Below are 14670 nucleotides of genomic sequence, written 5' to 3' on the forward strand. Positions count from 1 at the left end.
AATACGTTATAACGTTATACCATATGACGTTAGACCATATAAGGTAATACCATATAACGTAATACGTTATAGCGTTATACCATATGACGTTATAGCATATAATGTAATTCGTTACAACGTTATTCCATATAACCTTATACGTTATAGCGTTATACCATATGACGTTATAGCATATAACGTAATACGTTACAACGTTATACCATATAACGTAATACGTTATAGCGTAATACCATATAACGTAATACGTTATAACGTTATACCATATAACGTAACACGTTATAACGCTATAGCATATGACGTTATACCATATAAGATAATAACATATAACGTAATACGTTATAACGTTATACCATATAACGTAATACGTTGTAGCGTTATACCATATGACGTTATAGCATATAACGTAATACGTTATAACGTAATAACATATAACGTAATACGTTATAGCGTTATACCATATAACGTAATACGTTATATCGTTATACCATATGACGTTATAGCATATAATGTAATACGTTACAACGTTATACCATATAACCTTATACGTTATAGCGTTATACCATATGACGTTATAGCATATAACGTAGCACGTTATAACGTTATACTACATAACGTAACACGTTATAACGTTATACCATATAACGTAACACGTTATAGCGTTATACCATATAACGTAATACGTTATATCGTTATACCATATGACGTTATAGCATATAATGTAATACGTTACAACGTTATACCATATAACCTTATACGTTATAGCGTTATACCATATGACGTTATAGCATATAACGTAATACGTTACAACGTTATACCATATAACGTAATACGTTACAATGTTATACCATATAACGTAATACGTTATGGCGTTATACCATATGACGTTATAGCATATAACGTAATACTTTACAACGTTATACCATATAACGCAACACGTTATAACGTTATACCATATAATGTAACACGTTATACGTTATACCACATAGCGTAACACGTTATAACGTTATACCGTATAACGTAACACGCTATGGCGTTATACCATATAACGTAATACTTTATAACGTAATTCGTTATAGCGTTATGCCATATGACGTTATAGCATATAACGTAATACATTATAACGTTTTACCATATGACATAGTACGTTATAACGTTATACCATATAACGTAATACGTTATAACGTTATACCATATAACGTAATACGTTATAACGATATACCATATAACGTAATAAGTTATGACGTTACACCATATGACATTATACCATAAAACGTAATTCCTTATAACGTAATACCATATAACGTAATACCATATAACGTAATACGTTATAGCGTTATACCATATAACGTAATACGTTATAACGTTATACCATATAGCGTAACACGTTATAACGTTATACCGTATAACGTAACACGCTATAACGTTATACCATATAACGTGATACGTTATAACGTAATACCATATAACGTAATACGTTATAGCGCTATACCATATGACGTTATAGCATATAACGTAACACGTTATAACGTTATGCTATATAACGTAACACGTTATAACGTTATACCATATAACGTAACGTGTTATAACGTTATAACATATAACGTAATAAGTTATGACGTTACACCATATGACATTACAACATAAAACGTAATACGTTATAACGTAATACCATATAACATCATACCATATAACGTAACACGTTAAAACGATATACCATATAACGTGACACGTTAAAACGTTATACCATATAACTTTACACGTTATAACGTTATACCATATGACCTTATACCATATGACGTAATACCATATAACGTAATACGTTATAGCGTTATACCATATGACGTTATAGCATATAACGTAATATGTTATAACGATATATCATATAACGTAATACGTTACAACGTTATACCATACAACGTAACACCATATAACGTAATCCGATATAGCGTTATGCCATATGACGTTATAGCATATAACGTAACACGTTATAACGTCATACCATATAACGTAACACGTTATAACGTTATACCATATAACGTAATACGTTACAACGTTATACCATATAACGTAACACCATATAACGTAATCCGATATAGCGTTATGCTATATGACGTTATAGCATATAACGTAATACGTTACAACGTTATACCACATAACGTAATACGTTATAGCGATATACCATATAACGTAATACGTTATAACGTTATACCATATGACCTTATACCATATGACGTAATACCATATAACGTAATACGTTATAGCGTTATGCCATATGACGTTATAGCATATAACGTAATACGTTATAGCGTTATACCATATAACGTAATACGTTATAACGTTATACCATATAGCGTAACACGTTATAACGTTATACCGTATAACGTAATACGTTATAACGATATACCATATAACGTAATAAGTTATGACGTTACACCATATGACATTATACCATAAAACGTAATTCCTTATAACGTAATACCATATAACGTAATGATATATAACGTAATACGTTATAGCGTTACACCATATAACGTAATACGTTATAACGTTATACCATATAGCGTAACAAGTTATAACGTTATACCATATAACGTAATACGTTATAACGTAATACCATATAACGTAATCCGTTATAGCGTTATACCATATGACGTTATAGCATATAACGTAACACGTTATAACGTTATGCCATATAACGTAACACGTTATAACGTTATACCATATAACTTAACACGTTATAACGTTATACTATATAACGTAATACGTTATAACGTTATACCATATGACCTTATACCATATGACGTAATACCATATAACGTAATACGTTATAGCGTTATACCATATGACGTTATAGCATATAACGTAATACGTTATAACGATATACCATATAACGTAATACGTTACAACGTTATACCATATAACGTAACACGTTATAACGTTATAGCATAAAACGTAACACGATACAACGTTCTACCATATAACGTAATACGTTATAGCGTTATACCATATGACGTTATAGCATATAACGTAATACGTTACAACGTTATACCATATAACGTAACACGTTATAACGTTATAGCATAAAACGTAACACGATACAACGTTCTACCATATAACGTAATACGTTATAGCGTTATACCATATAACGTTATACCACATAACGTAATACGTTATAGCGATATACCATATAACGTAATAAGTTATGACGTTATACCATATAACGTAATACGTTATAGCGATATACCATATGACGTTATAGCATATAACGTAATACTCTACAACGTTATACCATATAACGTAATACGTTATAGCGTAATACCATATAACGTAATACGTTATAACGTTATACCATATAACGTAATACGTTACAACGTTATACCATATAACGTAATACGTTATAGCGTTATACCATATGACGTTATAGCATATAACGTAATACGTTATAACGTTATACCATATGACGTTATAGCATATAACGTAATACGTTATAACGATATACCATATAACGTAATACGTTATAGCGTTATACCATATGACGTTATAGCATATAACGTAATACGTTATAACGATATACCATATAACGTAATACGTTACAACGTTCTACCATATAACGTAATACGTTATAACGTTATACCATATAACGTAATACGTTACAACGTTATACCATATAACGTAATACGTTATAGCGTAATACCATATAACGTAATACGTTATAACGTTATACCATATAACGTAATACGTTACAACGTTATACCATATAACGTAATACGTTATAGCGTTATACCATATGACGTTATAGCATATAACGTAATACGTTATAACGTTATACCATATGACCTTATACCATATAACGTAATACCATATAACGTAATACGTTATAGCGTTATACCATATGACGTAACACATTATAACGTCATACCATATAACGTAACACGTTATAACGTTATAGCATAAAACGTAACACGATACAACGTTCTACCATATAACGTAATACGTTATAGCGTTATACCATATGACGTTATAGCATATAACGTAATACGTTACAACGTCATACCATATAACGTAACAAGTTATAACGTTAAACCATATGACGTAACACGTTACAACGTTATACCATATAACGTAACACGTTATAACGTTATGCCATATAACGTAACACGTTATAACGTTATACCGTATAACGTAATACGTTACAACGTTATACCATATAACGTAATACGTTATAGCGATATACCATATGACGTTATAGCATATAACGTAATACTTTACAACGTTATACCATATAACGTAACACGTTATAACGTTATACCATATAATGTAAAACGTTATACGTTATACCATATAGCGTAACACGTTATAACGTTATACCATATAACGTAATACGTTATGACGATATACCATATAACGTAATAAGTTATGACGTTACACCATATGGCATTATACCATAAAACGTAATTCCTTATAACGTAATACCATATAACGTAATGCCATATAACGTAATACGTTATAGCGTTATACCATATAACGTAATACGTTATAACGTTATACCATATGACGTTAGACCATATAAGGTAATACCATATAACGTAATACGTTATAGCGTTATACCATATGACGTTATAGCATATAATGTAATTCGTTACAACGTTATTCCATATAACCTTATACGTTATAGCGTTATACCATATGACGTTATAGCATATAACGTAATACGTTACAACGTTATACCATATAACGTAATACGTTATAGCGTAATACCATATAACGTAATACGTTATAACGTTATACCATATAACGTAACACGTTATAACGCTATAGCATATGACGTTATACCATATAAGATAATAACATATAACGTAATACGTTATAACGTTATACCATATAACGTAATACGTTGTAGCGTTATACCATATGACGTTATAGCATATAACGTAATACGTTTCAACGTTATACCATACAACGTAATACGATATAACGTTATACCATATAACGTAATACGTTATAACGTTATACCATATAACGTAATACGTTATTTCGATATACCATATAACGTAATAAGTTATCACGTTACACCATATGACATTATACCATAAAACGTAATTCCTGTAACGTAATACCATATAGCGTTATACCATATAACGTAACACGTTATAACGTTATACCATATAACGTAACACGTTAAAACGTTATACCATATAACGTAACACGTTATAACGTTATACCATATAACGTAATACGTTACAACGTTATACCATATAACGTAATACCATAGAACGTAATACGTTATAGCGTTATGCCATATGACGTTATAGCATATAACGTAAACGTTATAACGTTATACCATATAACAGAATAAGTTATAACGTTATACCATATAACAGAATACGTTATAACGTTATACCATGTAACGTAATACGTTATAACGTTATACCATATGACGTAACACATCATAACGTCATACCATATAACGTAACACGTTATAACGTTATAGCATAAAACGTAATACGGTACAACGTTCTACCATATAACGTAATACGTTATAGCGTTATACCATATGACGTTATGGCATATAACGTAATACGTTACAACGTCATACCATATAACGTAACACGTTATAACGTTATACCATATGACGTAACACGTTACAACGTTATACCATATAACGTAACACGTTATAACGTTATGCCATATAACGTAACACGTTATAGCGTTATACCGTATAACGTAATACGTTACAACGTTATACCATATAACGTAATACGTTATAGCGATATACCATATGACGTTATAGCTTATAACGTAATACTTTACAACGTTATACCATATAACGTAACACGTTATAACGTTATACCATATAATGTAACACGTTATACGTTATACCATATAGCGTAACACGTTATAACGTTATACCGTATAACGTAACACGCTATGGCGTTATACCATATGACGTTATAGCATATAACGTAATACGTTATAACGTTATACCATATGACCTTATACCATATAACGTAATACCATATAACGTAATACGTTACAACGTTATACCATATAACGTAATACCATAGAACGTAATACGTTGTAGCGTTATGCCATATGACGTTATAGAATATAACGTAATGCGTTATAACTTTATACCATATAACGTAGTACGATATAACGTTATACCATATAACGTAATACGTTATAACGTTATACCATATGACCTTATACCATACAACGTAATACGTTACAACGTTATACCATATAACCTTATACGTTATAGCGTTATACCATATGACCTTGTCCCATTTAACGTAATACCATATAACGTAATACGTTATAGCGTTATGCCATATGACGTTATAGCATATAACGTAGTACGTTATAACGTTATACCATATAACATAATACGTTATAAGGTTATACCATATAACGTAATACGTTATAACGATATACCATATAACGTAATAAGTTATGACGTTACAAGATATGACATTATACCATAAAACGTAATTCCTTATAACGTAATACCATATAACGTTATACCATATAACGTAACCAGTTGTAACGTTACACCATATAACGTAACACGTTATAACGTTATACCATATAACGTAATACGATACAACGTTATACCATATAACGTAATACGTTATAGCGTTATACCATATGACGTTATAGCATATAACGTAATACGTCACAACGATATACCATATAACGTAATACGTTACAACGTTATACCATACAACGTAACACCATATAACGTAATCCGATATAGCGTTATGCCATATGACGTTGTAGCATATAACGTAACACGTTATAACGTCATACCATATAACGTAACACGTTATAACGTTATACCATATAACGTAATACGTTACAACGTTATACCATATAACGTAACACCATATAACGTAATCCGATATAGCTTTATGCTATATGACGTTATAGCATATAACGTAATACGTTACAACGTTATACCACATAACGTAATACGTTATAGCGATATACCATATAACGTAATACGTTATAACGTTATACCATATGACCTTATACCATATGACGTAATACCATATAACGTAATACGTTATAGCGTTATGCCATATGACGTTATAGCATATAACGTAATACGTTATAACGTTATACCATATGACCTTATACCATATAACGTAATACCATATAACGTAATACGTTATAGCGTTATGCCAAATGACGTTATAGCATATAACGTAATACGTTGTAACGTTGTACCATATGACCTTATACCATATAACGTAATACCATATAACGTAATACGTTATAGCGTTATGCCATATGACGTTATAGCATATAACGTAATACGTTATAACGTTATACCATATGACCTTATACCATATAACGTAATACCATATAACGTAATACGTTATAGCGTTATGCCATATGACGTTATAGCATATAACGTAATACGTTATAACGTTGTACCATATAACATAATACGTTATAACGTTATACCATATAACGTAATTCGTTATAACGTTATATCATATAACGTAACACGTTATAACGTTATACCATATAACGTAATACGTTACAACGTTATACCATATAACGTAATACGTTATAGCGTTATACCATATGACGTTATAGCATATAACGTAATACGTTATAACGTTATACCATATGACCTTATACCATATAACGTAATACCATATAACGTAATACGTTATAGCGTTATGCCAAATGACGTTATAGCATATAACGTAATACGTTATAACGTTATACCATATGACGTTATACCATATAAGGTAATAGCATATAACGTAATACGTTATAACGTTATACCATATAACGTAATACGTTATAACGTTATACCATATAACGTAATACGTTACAACGTTATACCATATAACGTAATACGTTATAGCGTAATACCATATAACGTAATACGTTATAACGTTATTCCATATAACGTAATACGTTACAACGTTATACCATATAACGTAATACGTTATAGCGTTATACCATATGACGTTATAGCATATAACGTAATACGTTATAACGTTATACCATATGACCTTATACCATATAACGTAATACCATATAACGTAATACGTTATAGCGTTATACCATATGACGTAACACATTATAACGTCATACCATATAACGTAACACGTTATAACGTTATAGCATAAAACGTAACACGATACAACGTTCTACCATATAACGTAATACGTTATAGCGTTATACCATATGACGTTATACCATATAACGTAATACGTTACAACGTTATACCATATAACGTAATACGTTATAGCGATATACCATATAACGTAATACGTTATAGCGTTATACCATATGACGTTATACCATATAACGTAATACGTTACAACGTTATACCATATAACGTAATACGTTATAGCGTTATACCATATGACGTAACACATTATAACGTCATACCATATAACGTAACACGTTATAACGTTATACCATATAACGTAATACGTTATAGCGTTATACCATATAACGTAATACGTTACAACGTTATACCATATAACGTAATACGTTATAGCGTAATACCATATAACGTAATACGTTATAACGTTATTCCATATAACGTAATACGTTACAACGTTATACCATATAACGTAATACGTTATAGCGTTATACCATATGACGTTATAGCATATAACGTAATACGTTATAACGTTATACCATATGACCTTATACCATATAACGTAATACCATATAACGTAATACGTTATAGCGTTATACCATATGACGTAACACATTATAACGTCATACCATATAACGTAACACGTTATAACGTTATAGCATAAAACGTAACACGATACAACGTTCTACCATATAACGTAATACGTTATAGCGTTATACCATATGACGTTATACCATATAACGTAATACGTTATAACGTTATACCATATAATGTAACACGTTATACGTTATACCATATAGCGTAACACGTTATAACGTTATACCATATAACGTAATACGTTATGACGATATACCATATAACGTAATAAGTTATGACGTTACACCATATGGCATTATACCATAAAACGTAATTCCTTATAACGTAATACCATATAACGTAATACCATATAACGTAATACGTTATAGCGTTATACCATATAACGTAATACGTTATAACGTTATACAATATGACGTTAGACTATATAAGGTAATACCATATAACGTAACACGTTGCAGCGTTAAACCATATAACGTAACACGTTATAACGTTATACCATATAACGTAATACGTTATAACGTTATACCATATGACGTTAGACCATATAAGGTAATACCATATAACGTAATACGTTATAGCGTTATACCATATGACGTTATAGCATATAATGTAATTCGTTACAACGTTATTCCATATAACCTTTTACGTTATAGCGTTATACCATATGACGTTATAGCATATAACGTAATACGTTACAACGTTATACCATATAACGTAATACGTTATAGCGTAATACCATATAACGTAATACGTTATAACGTTATACCATATAACGTAACACGTTATAACGCTATAGCATATGACGTTATACCATATAAGATAATAGCATATAACGTAATACGTTATAACGTTATACCATATAACGTAATACGTTGTAGCGTTATACCATATGACGTTATAGCATATAATGTAATTCGTTACAACGTTATTCCATATAACCTTTTTCGTTATAGCGTTATACCATATGACGTTATAGCATATAACGTAATACGTTACAACGTTATACCATACAACGTAATACGATATAACGTTATACCATATAACGTAATACGTTATAACGTTATACCATATAACGTAATACGTTATAACGATATACCATATAACGTAACACGTTAAAACGTTATACCATATAACGTAACACGTTATAACGTTATACCATATAACGTAATACGTTACAACGTTATACCATATAACGTAATACCATAGAACGTAATACGTTATAGCGTTATGCCATATGACGTTATAGCATATAACGTAAACGTTATAACGTTATACCATATAACAGAATAAGTTATAACGTTATACCATATAACAGAATACGTTATAACGTTATACCATGTAACGTAATACGTTATAACGTTATACCATATGACGTAACACATCATAACGTCATACCATATAACGTAACACGTTACAACGTTATACCATATAACGTAACACGTTATAACGTTATACCATATAACGTAATACGTTACAACGTTATACCATATAACGTAATACCATAGAACGTAATACGTTATAGCGTTATGCCATATGACGTTATAGCATATAACGTAAACGTTATAACGTTATACCATATAACAGAATAAGTTATAACGTTATACCATATAACAGAATACGTTATAACGTTATACCATGTAACGTAATACGTTATAACGTTATACCATATGACGTAACACATCATAACGTCATACCATATAACGTAACACGTTACAACGTTATACCATATAACGTAACACGTTATAACGTTATGCCATATAACGTAACACGTTATAACGTTATACCGTATAACGTAATACGTTACAACGTTATACCATATAACGTAATACGTTATAGCGATATACCATATGACGTTATAGCTTATAACGTAATACTTTACAACGTTATACCATATAACGTAACACGTTATAACGTTATACCATATAATGTAACACGTTATACGTTATACCATATAGCGTAACACGTTATAACGTTATACCGTATAACGTAACACGCTATGGCGTTATACCATATAACGTAATACTTTATAACGTAATACGTTATAGCGTTATGCCATATGACGTTATACCACATAACGTAATACGTTACAACGTTATACCATATAACGTAATACCATAGAACGTAATACGTTGTAGCGTTATGCCATATGACGTTATAGCATATAATGTAATACGTTACAACGTTATACCATATAACCTTATACGTTATAGCGTTATACCATATGACGTTATAGCATATAACGTAATACGTTACAACGATATACCATATAACGTAATACGTTATAGCGTAATACCATATAACGTAATAGGGTATAACGTTATACTATATAACGTAACACGTTATAACGTTATGCAATATGAAGTTATACCATATAAGGTAATACCATATAACGTAATACGTTATAGCGTTATACCATATGACGTTATAGCATATAACGTAATACGTTACAATGTTATACCATATAACGTAATACGCTATAGCGTTATACCATATGTCGTTATAGCATATAACGTAATACGTTACAACGTTACACCATATAACGTAATACGTTATAAAGTTATACCATATAACGTAATACGTTATAACGATATACCATATAACTTAATACGTTATAGCGTTATACCATATGACGTTATAGCATATAACGTAATACGTTACAACGTTACACCATATAACGTAATACGTTATAAAGTTATACCATATAACGTAATACGTTATAACGATATACCATATAACTTAATACGTTATAGCGTTATACCATATGACGTTATAGCATATAACGTAATACGTTACAACGTTACACCATATAACGTAACACGTTATACGTTATACCATATAGCGTAACACGTTATAACGTTATACCGTATAACGTAACACGCTATGGCGTTATACCATATAACGTAATACGTTATAACGTTATAGCATATAACGTAATACGTTACAACGTTATACCATATAACGTAACACGTTATAACGTTATACCATATAACGTAATACGTTACAACGTTATACCATATAACTTAATACGTTATAGCGTTATACCATATGACGTTATAGCATATAACGTAATACGTTACAACGTTACACCATATAACGTAATACGTTATAAAGTTATACCATATAACGTAATACGTTATAACGATATACCATATAACGTAATAAGTTATGACGTTACACCATATGACATTATACCATAAAACGTAATTCCTTATACCGTAATACCATATAGCGTTATACCATATAACGTAACACGCTATAACGTTATACCATATAACGTAACACGTTATAACGTTATACCATATAACGTAATACGTTACAACGTTATACCATATAACTTAATACGTTATAGCGTTATACCATATGACGTTATAGCATATAACGTAATACGTTACAACGTTATACCATATAACGTAACACGTTATAACGTTCTACCATATAACGTAACACGTTATAACGTTATACCATGTAACGTAACACGTTATAACGTTATACCATATAACGTAACACGTTAAACGTTATACCATATAGCGTAACACGATATAACGTTATACCGTATAACGCAACACGCTATAACGTTATGCCATATAACGTAATACGTTATAACGTAATACCATATAACGTAACACGTTATAACGTTATACCATATAACGTAACACGTTATAACGTTATACTACATAACGTAACACGTTATAACGTTATACCATATAACGAAACACGTGATAGCGTTATACCATATAACGTAGTACGTTATATCGTTATACCATATGACGTTATAGCATATAATGTAATACGTTACAACGTTATACCGTATTACCTTATACGTTATAGCGTTATACCATATGACGTTATAGCATATAACGTAATACGTTACAACGATATACCATATAACGTAATACGTTATAGCGTAATACCATATAACGTAATAGGGTATAACGTTATACCATATAACGTAACACGTTATAACGTTATACCATATAACGAAACACGTGATAGCGTTATACCATATAACGTAGTACGTTATATCGTTATACCATATGACGTTATAGCATATAATGTAATACGTTACAACGTTATACCATATAACGTAGTACGTTATAGCGTTATACCATATGACGTTATAGCATATAACGTAATACGTTACAACGATATACCATATAACGTAATACGTTACAATGTTATACCATATAACGTAATACGCTATAGCGTTATACCATATGACGTTATAGCATATAACGTAATACGTTACAACGTTATACCATATAACGTAATACGTTATAGCGATATACCATATGACGTTATAGCATATAACGTAATACTTTACAACGTTATACCATATAACGTAACACGTTATAACGTTATACCGTATAATGTAACACGTTATACGTTATACCATATAGCGTAACACGTTATAACGTTATACCGTATAACGTAACACGCTATGGCGTTATACCATATAACGTAATACGTTATAACGTTATACCATATAACGTAATACGTTATAACGATATTCTATATAACGCAATAAGTTATGACGTTACACCATATGACATTATACCATAAAACGTTATTCCTTATAACGTAATACTATATAACGTAATACCATATAACGTAATACGTTATAGCGTTATACCATATAACGTAATACGTTATAACGTTATACCATATGACGTTATTCCATATAAGGTAATAGCATATAACGTAATACGTTATAACGTTATAGCATATAACGTAATACGTTACAACGTTATACCATATAACGTAACACGTTATAACGTTATACCATATAACGTAATACGTTACAACGTTATACCATATAACTTAATACGTTATAGCGTTATACCATATGACGTTATAGCATATAACGTAATACGTTACAACGTTATACCATATAACGTAATACGTTATAAAGTTATACCATATAACGTAATACGTTATAACGATATACCATATAACGTAATAAGTTATGACGTTACACCATATGACATTATACCATAAAACGTAATTCCTTATACCGTAATACCATATAGCGTTATACCATATAACGTAACACGCTATAACGTTATACCATATAACGTAACACGTTATAACGTTATACCATATAACGTAATACGTTACAACGTTATACCATATAACTTAATACGTTATAGCGTTATACCATATGACGTTATAGCATATAACGTAATACGTTACAACGTTATACCATATAACGTAACACGTTATAACGTTATACCATATAACGTAATACGTTATAACGTTATACCATATGACGATAGACCATATAAGGTAATACCATATAACGTAATACGTTATAGCGTTATACCATATGACGTTATAGCATATAATGTAATTCGTTACAACGTTATTCCATATAACCTTATACGTTATAGTGTTATTCCATATGACGTTATAGCATATAACGTAATACGTTACAACGTTATACCATATAACGTAATACGTTATAGCGTAATACCAAATAACGTAATACGTTATAACGTTATACCATATAACGTAACACGTTATAACGTTGTACAATATAACCTTGTACCATATAACGTAATACCATATAACGTAATACGTTATAGCGTTATGCCATATGACGTTATAGCATATAACGTAATACGTTATAACGTTATACCATATAACATAATACGTTATAACGTTATACCATATAGTGTAATACGTTATAACGTTATACCATATAATGTAACACGTTAAAACGTTATACCATATAACGTAACACGTTATAACGTTATACCATATAACGTAATACGTTACAACGTTATACCATATAACGTAATACCATATAACGTAATACGTTATGGCGTTACACCATACAACGTAACACGTTATAACGTTATACCATATAACGTAACACGTTATAACGTTATACCATATAACGTAACACGTTATAACGTTATACCATATAACGTAACACGTTATAA

Source organism: Bombus huntii, chromosome 3, assembly GCF_024542735.1.
Source record: "Bombus huntii isolate Logan2020A chromosome 3, iyBomHunt1.1, whole genome shotgun sequence".
Lineage (NCBI taxonomy): Eukaryota > Metazoa > Arthropoda > Insecta > Hymenoptera > Apidae > Bombus > Bombus huntii.